Raw genomic sequence first — 7,500 nt, forward strand, 5'->3', positions numbered from 1 at the left:
CGAGATCGCCGTGAGATGCGCCTGGATGTCTGGACTTAGGTTTTGAACGCTTAAAAATACCTCCGTGGCGGGGTCGAGGGGAAAGCGCCCGTGAAGTGGGGCTTAACGCGCCGAGATCGCCGTGAGATGCGCCTGGATGTTTGGACTTAGGTTTTGAACGCTTAAAAATACCTCCGGGTGGCGGGGTCGGTCGAGGAAAGCGCCCGTGAAGTGGGGCTTAACGCGCCGAGATCGCCCGTGAGATGCGCCTGGATGTTTGGACTTAGGTTTTGAACGCTTAAAAATACCCAGGTGGCGGGGGTCGCAGGGGAAAGCGCCCGAAGTGGGGCTTAACGCCGCCGAGATCGCTTAGGTTTTGAACGCGCTCCAGGGTGGCCTGGATGTTTGCCGAGATCTTAGGTGTTTGACTTAGGTTTTGAAAAAATTTCTCCAGGGAGGCGGGGTCGAGTGGGAAAGCGTCCGAAGTCGTGACTTAACCCGGCCGAGATCGTCTGAAATATGCGCCTGGATGTTTGGACTTAGGTTTTGAACGCAAAAAAATTACTCCAGGGTGGCGGGGTCGAGTGGAAAGCGTCCGAGAAGTCGCGACTTAACCCGCCGAGATCGGCTGAAATATGCGCCTGGATGTTTGGACTTAGGTTTTGAACGAAAAAAATCTCCAGGGAGGCCGGGTCGAGTGGGAAAGCGCCCGAGAAGTCGACTTTAACCCGCTGAGATCGCTGAAATATGCGCCTGGATGTTTGGACTTAGGTTTTGAAAGGGAGGCAAAAAGTCGCGACTTAACCCGCCGAGATCGCTCCAGGGTGGCGGGGTCGAGTGGGAAAGCGCCCGAGAAGTCGCACTTAACCCGCCGAGATCGCTGGAATATGCGCCTGGATGTTTGGACTTAGGTTTTGAACGCAAAAAAATTTCCTCCAGGGAGGCCGGGTCGAGTGGAAAGCGCCCGAGAAGTCGCACTTAACCCGCTGAGATCGCTGAAATATGCGCCTGGATGTTTGGACTTAGGTTTTGAACGCAAAAATTTCTCCAGGGAGGCCGGGTCGAGTGGGAAAGCGTCCGAAGTCGCACTTAACCCGCCGAGATCGCCTGAAATATGCGCCTGGATGTTTGGACTTAGGTTTTGAACGAAAAAAATTTCTCCAGGGAGGCCGGGTCGAGTGGGAAAGCGCCCGAGAAGTCGCGACTTAACCCGCCGAGATCGCCTGAAATATGCGCCTGGATGTTTGGACTTAGGTTTTGAAAGAAAAATTTCTCCAGGGAGGCGGGGTCGAGTGGAAAGCGCCCGAAAGTCGCACTTAACCCGCCGAGATCGCCTGAAATATGCGCCTGATGTTTGGACTTAGGTTTTGAAAGCAAAAAATTTCTCCAGGGTGGCGGGGTCGAGGGAAAGCGCCCGGATGAAGTCGCACTTAACCCGCCGAGATCGCCTGAAATATGCGCCTGGATGTTTGGACTTAGGTTTTGAAAGCAAAAAATTTCTCCAGGGTGGCGGGGTCGAGTGGGAAAGGCCCGAAAGTCGCGACTTAACCCGGCCGAGATCGCCTGGAAATATGCGCCTGGATGTTTGGACTTAGGTTTTGAAAGCAAAAAATTTCTCCAGGGTGGCGGGGTCGAGTGGGAAAGCGCCCGAAGTCGCACTTAACCCGCCGAGATCGGTCTGATGAAGCGCCTGGATGTTTGGACTTAGGTTTTGAAAGCAAAAAATTTCTCCAGGACGGGGTCGAGGGGAAAGCGTCCGAGAAGTCGCGACTTAACCCGCCGAGATCGGCCTCTGGAAAGCGCCCGAAGGCGGACTTACTTTTGAACCCGGACTCGATCGGTCGGTGGGAAAGCGTCCGAAGCGCCTTAACCCGGATGTTTGGATGAAGCGCCTGGATGTTTGACTTAGGTTTTGAAAAAAAAATTTCCTCCAGGACGGCGGGGTCGAGTGGGAAAGCGTCCCGAAGGCGACTTAACCCGGACTCGATCGGGTCGGATGAAGCGCCTGGATGTTTGGACTTAGGTTTTGAACGCAAAAATTCCTCCAGGACGGCGGGGTCGAGGGGAAAGCGCCCGAAGGCGACTTAACCCGGACTCGATCGGTCGGATGAAGCGCCTGGATGTTTGGACTTAGGTTTTGAACGAAAAAATTTCTCCAGGACGGCGGGGTCGAGTGGAAAGCGCCCGAAGGCGACTTAACCCGACTCGATCGGGTCGGATGAAGCGCCTGGATGTTTGGACTTAGGTTTTGAACGAAAAAATTTCTCCAGGACGGCGGGGGCGGGGTCGAGTGGGAAAGCGCCCGAAGGCGACTTAACCCGGACTCGATCGGGTCGGATGAAGCGCCTGGATGTTTGGACTTAGGTTTTGAACGAAAAAATTTCTCCAGGACGGCGGGGTCGAGTGGGAAAGCGTCCGAAGGCGACTTAACCCGGACTCGATCGGTCGGATGAAGCGCCTGGATGTTTGGACTTAGGTTTTGAACGAAAAAATTTCTCCAGGACGGCGGGGTCGAGTGGGAAAGCGTCCGGGAAGGCGACTTAACCCGGACTCGATCGGGTCGGATGAAGCGCCTGGATGATTTTCGCTTCAAAATTGCACTAAGTCCAACTTCGGGAAAGGTCCGACTTCCATACCCTCCGAGGCTCCGAGTCAGGCCGACCGAGAGGCCTCCTCCCGGCATGATTCAAATTTTCCCGCGACCCTGGAGGTGGCCGCCACACAGGAGCAACTTTTACATGGGTACACGATTTCGTGAACGCGTGTTTTTGTGGACTTAGTCTCTGAGCGAAAAAAAGTCGAAAACGACTAAGTCCATATCGACTTAGGTTTTGAACGCACCTTTCTGAAGCTCCGGGCGAGGGAGCTATCGAACGCTTCACCTGAAACACGGACACAGACGCCGAGAGAGACGCTCGACGGCGCAGAGCGCCCTCGGCCCGGAACGTGATCGATTGAGCGCCAAGCGCTTCTAGCCTAGACCCCACCGCCAGCCCCGCTGGCCGCTATGGGTCGGGAGTGCCTGGCAGGGGCACGCGCGCAATGGGTTTACGCTTGGGCTTTGACAGCACGCCGCGCCCGGGCAATTTGGACGCTCGTTACGAGCAGGCCCCTCAGCCCGAGGGAAGGCGCCAACCTTCGGAGGAGGCCTAGACGGCCGGTCAGAGCGCAGAGGTCCGCCACCGGGCGGGCGTGAGGGGCAGAACGCGACGCTGCCCCGGCGACGCCGCGCGGGTACCCCGCCCCCGCGGAAACACACTTTTCCGAAGCCGCCGCCGCGATCCCAGCGCCACCCACCCCGAAAACGGCGACTTCGCCGGGGAAGGTTCGAGCCGCCGCCGCCCCTATGAGCGCCGGTCTTAGCCGAGGGTCCAAGCGGGTCTGCCCAGGCCCTCCTCAGGCGGACTGAGACCCGTGTGTAGGCAAAAACGCGCTTCAAGGCCGGTTGGTCCCTACGACCCCACAGGGGTTACCTGGTTGATCCTGCCAGTAACATATGCTTGTCTCAAAGATTAAGCCATGCAGGTCTGGCGCACACGGCCGGTACAGTGAAACTGCGAATGGCTCATTAAATCAGTTATGGTCCCTTTGATCGCTCCACCCGGTACTTGGATAACTGTGGCAATTCCAGAGCTAATACATGCAAACGAGCGCCGACCGGGCCGACCGCCTCTCGCGGGGCGGAGGCTAGGACGCGCGGCATTTATCAGATCCAAAACCCATCCGGCCCCCGGGGATCCGCCTCCCGACCCGGTACCTTGGTGACTCTAGATAACCTCGGCCGATCGCCGCTTCTTCCGCGCGGCGCACGATCTCATTCGAGTGTCTGCCCTATCAACTTTCGATGGTACATCAGGCGCCTACCATGGTGACCACGGGTGACGGGGAATCAGGGTTCGATTCCGGAGAGGGAGCCTGAGAAACGGCTACCACATCCAAGGAAGGCAGCAGGCGCGCAAATTACCCATTTCCGACTCGGAGAGGTAGTGACGAAAAATAACAATACAGGTCTCTTTCGAGGCCCTGTAATTGGAATGAGCGATCTTAAACACATGGGCGAGGACCCATTGGAGGGCAAGTCTGGTGCCAGCAGCCGCGGTAATTCCAGCTCCAATAGCGTATATTAAAGTTGCTGCAGTTAAAAAGCTCGTAGTTGGATCTCGGGATCTGGCTGGCGGTCCGCCGAGAGGCGAGCCACCGCCCGTCCCAGGTCCCTGCCTCGAGGCGCCCCCCGGATGCCCTTGGCTGGGTGTCCGTCCGAGGCCCAAAGCGCTTACTTTGAAAAATTAGAGTGTTCAAAGCAGGTCGAAAGCCGCCGCTGAATACCGCAGCTAGGAATAATGGAATAGGACTCCGGTTCTATTTTGTGGGTTTCTGGAACCCGGAGCCATGATTAAGAGGGACGGCCGGGGGCATTCGTATATGCCGCTAGAGGTGAAATTCTTGACCGGGCGCAAGACGGACGAAAGCGAAAGCATTTGCCAAGAATGTTTTCATTAATCAAGAACGAAAAGTCGGAGGTTCAAGATTTATCAGATACCGTCGAGTTCCGACCAGAACGATGCCGACCCGCGATCCGGCGGCGTTATTCCCATGACCCGCCGGGCAGCGTGCGGGAAACCACGAGTCTTTGGGTTCCGGGGGGAGTATGGTTGCAAAGCTGAAACTTAAAGGAATTGACGGAAGGGCACCACCAGGAGTGGAGCCTGCGGCTTAATTTGACTCAACACGGGAAACCTCACCCGCCCGGACACGGAAAGGATTGACAGATTGATAGCTCTTTCTCGATTCTGTGGGTGGTGGTGCATGGCCGTTCTTAGTTGGTGGAGCGATTTGTCTGGTTCATTCCGATAACGAACGAGACTCGCTTGCAAATAGTGGCGCGCCACTTGGGTCGGCGCCAAAACTTCTTAGAGGGACAAGTGGCGTTCAGCCACGCGAGATGGAGCAATAACAGGTCTGTGATGCCCTTAGATGTCCGGGGCTGCACGCGCGCTACAAATGGGCGGATCAGCGCAGGTCTACCCTGCGCCGAGAGGCGCTGGTAACCCGCTGAACCCCGCCGTGATCGGGACTGGGGATTGAAACTATTTCCCATCAACGAGGAATTCCCAGTAAGCGCGGTCATAAGCTCGCGCTGATTAAGTCCCCTGCCTTTTGTACACACCGCCCGGCCGCTACTACCGATTGGATGGTTTAGTGAGGTCTCGGACTGCCTCGCCGGGCCCTCGCGGGCTCTGGGCGGAGCGCCGAAGACGATCAAACTTGACTATCTAGAGGAAGTAAAAGTCGAATAAGGTTTCCGTGAGGTGAACCCGCGGAAGGATCATTATCGCCCGCCCGATCCAAAGCGAACCGCCCGGCGGGGAGGCCTCAGCCCACCTCCCCGCCTCAAGCCCGGGTGCGCGCAGAGGCCGGCGGCCCGGGCGCCCGCCTCCTCCGGAGCACCGAAGCGAATTTTACTTAGCGCAGAGCGATAAGAAAAAAAAAAAAAGAGGAACTTGACTGTCGCTGCAGACTGGCGGCCCCGCTTCCAGCGGCGGGGGCTGAGCCGGGCCCTGGCGGGTACCCGCACGGCCTCCGGGACCGTGGTTCAAAGTCTCTCCCGCGAAGGAGGGGCGCCCGTCCGGGGTAAAAAACTCTATCCTATTTTACTTATGATCCAGCGGCCGTGGGCTCGAGAGGTCTGCCGCCAAAAACCCAAGACGGCAAAAGAACCGCACAAAAACCTAAGACGGCGGAGAGAGAGATCCGCGAGAAGGGAACGCCGCTCCTGGGAGGCTTGACGACCCCCGCTGGAGGCTTGAGCAACCTACCGCGAGCGCCATGACTGTCGCTGCACTCGGGCGGGCCCCCTGCTTTCCAGCGCGCGGGGCCGAGCCGGGCCCTGGCGGGTACCCGCACGGCCTCCGGGACCGTGGTTCAAAGTCTCTCCCGCGGCGGAGGGGCGCCTGTCCGGGTAAAAAAACTCTATCCTATTTTACTCTATGATCCAGCGGCCGTGGGTTCCGAGAGGTCTGCCGCCAAAACCCAAAACGGCAAAAGAACCGCACAAAAACCTAAGGCGGAGAGAGAGAGAGAGAGAGAGAGATCCGAGAGAACTGACTGTCGCCAGACTCGGGCGGGCCCCCTGCTTTCCAGCGGCGGGGGGCTGAGCCGGGGCCCTGGCGGGTACCCGCACGGCCTCCGGGACCGTGGTTCAAAGTCTCTCCCGCGAAGGAGGAGCGCCTGGTCCGGGTAAAAAAACCTCTATCCTATTTTACTCTATGATCCAGCGGCCGTGGCCCGAGAGGTCTGCCGCGCAAAACCCAAAACGGCAAAAAGAACCGCACAAAAACCTAAGGCGGAGAGAGAGAGAGAGAGATCCGAGAGAACTTGACTGTCGCTGCACTCGGCGGGGCCCCTGCTTTCCAGCGGCGGGGGCCGAGCCGGGCCCTGGCGGGTACCCGCACGGCCTCCGGGACCGTGGGTTCAAAGTCTCCTCCCGCGAAGGAGGGGCGCCTGTCCGGGTAAAAACCTCCATCCTATTTTACTTATGTTCCAGCGGCCGTGGCCCGAGAGGTCTGCCGCCAAACATCCAAGACGGCAAAAGAACCGCACAAAAACCCAAGACGGCGGAGAGAGGGATCCGCGAGAAGGGAACGCTGCTCTCTGGGAGGCTTGACGCACCCCGCGGGAGGCTTGAGCAACCTATCATGAGCGCCCCACCCCTTGGCACGGGTGGGGCCGAGGCCGCGAGCCTCTGAAAGACTTTGCTTTGCCAACCCCGGCGGGTACCCAGCAGGCCTTCGACCGTGGGTTCAAGTCCCCTCTCGCTGGGGCGCCACCCGGGAACGACTTTGTATTTTTTTGAACCCACACAAGCCTGTGCAGTTCGGCCTCGCCCCGGCGCTAAACTCAAACGCAGTACGACTCTTAGCGGTGGATCACCTGCTCGCAAGGCCGATGAAGAACGCAGCCAGCCGCGAACTAATGTGAATTGCAGGACACATCGATCATCGACACTTCGAACGCACTTTGCGGCCCCGGGTCCGTCCCGGGGCCACGCCTGTCTGAGGGTCGCTTCCATCGATCGACCTCCGGTCCCGCGCGCTGGAGCGCCGCAGGGGGCTTCCCGCCTCCCTCCGCTCCTCCCAAGTGCAGACCGCCACGGGCACGCGCCTCGGCGGGAGTCGAGCGCTTCCTCCGGCTTCCCCCTCCCACGAGGGGGGGAGGTCGGCGTCCCCCCAGGCGTCTGGGACCGAGCGCGCGCCTCCTCTCGGCGGCTTCCGTGGGTGTTGCCACCTCCGCCGCCCGCCGACGTGGACCCCGGCCCTCCGCCTCGGACGCCCCGCGGCGTAACGGAGGTTCGCGCCCGCCTCTCGCCTCGGCGCCTCTGCCCGGCGCGCGAACGAGACCTGTTCAGGCCAGCCCGCAGCAGCAGCAGCAGCGCGGCGGCCGCTCCTAACCCATATCCGACAACGACCTCAGATCAGACGAGACGACCCGCTGAATTTAAGCATATTACTAAGCGGAGGAAAA

The 7,500-nt window shown here is 59.1% G+C and overlaps 2 non-coding genes across 2 annotated transcripts in view; both read left to right on the top strand.

Moving 5' to 3' along the window:
* Window positions 1–6,889: 6,889 nt before the first annotated feature.
* LOC122331890 lies at window positions 6,890–7,041 on the top strand. Its single transcript, XR_006248307.1, has one exon. It is a non-coding gene; the product is annotated as a 5.8S ribosomal RNA (ribosomal RNA).
* Window positions 7,042–7,440: 399 nt separating this feature from the next.
* Window positions 7,441–7,500, top strand: part of LOC122332049 — a 4,027-nt gene continuing 3,967 nt past the window's right edge. Inside the window, exon 1 of the ribosomal RNA XR_006248401.1 lies at window positions 7,441–7,500. This exon is cut by the window's right edge and continues 3,967 nt beyond it. This is a non-coding gene — a ribosomal RNA (28S ribosomal RNA).

Source organism: Puntigrus tetrazona, unplaced genomic scaffold (assembly GCF_018831695.1).
Source record: "Puntigrus tetrazona isolate hp1 unplaced genomic scaffold, ASM1883169v1 S000000003, whole genome shotgun sequence".
Classification (NCBI taxonomy): domain Eukaryota; kingdom Metazoa; phylum Chordata; class Actinopteri; order Cypriniformes; family Cyprinidae; genus Puntigrus; species Puntigrus tetrazona.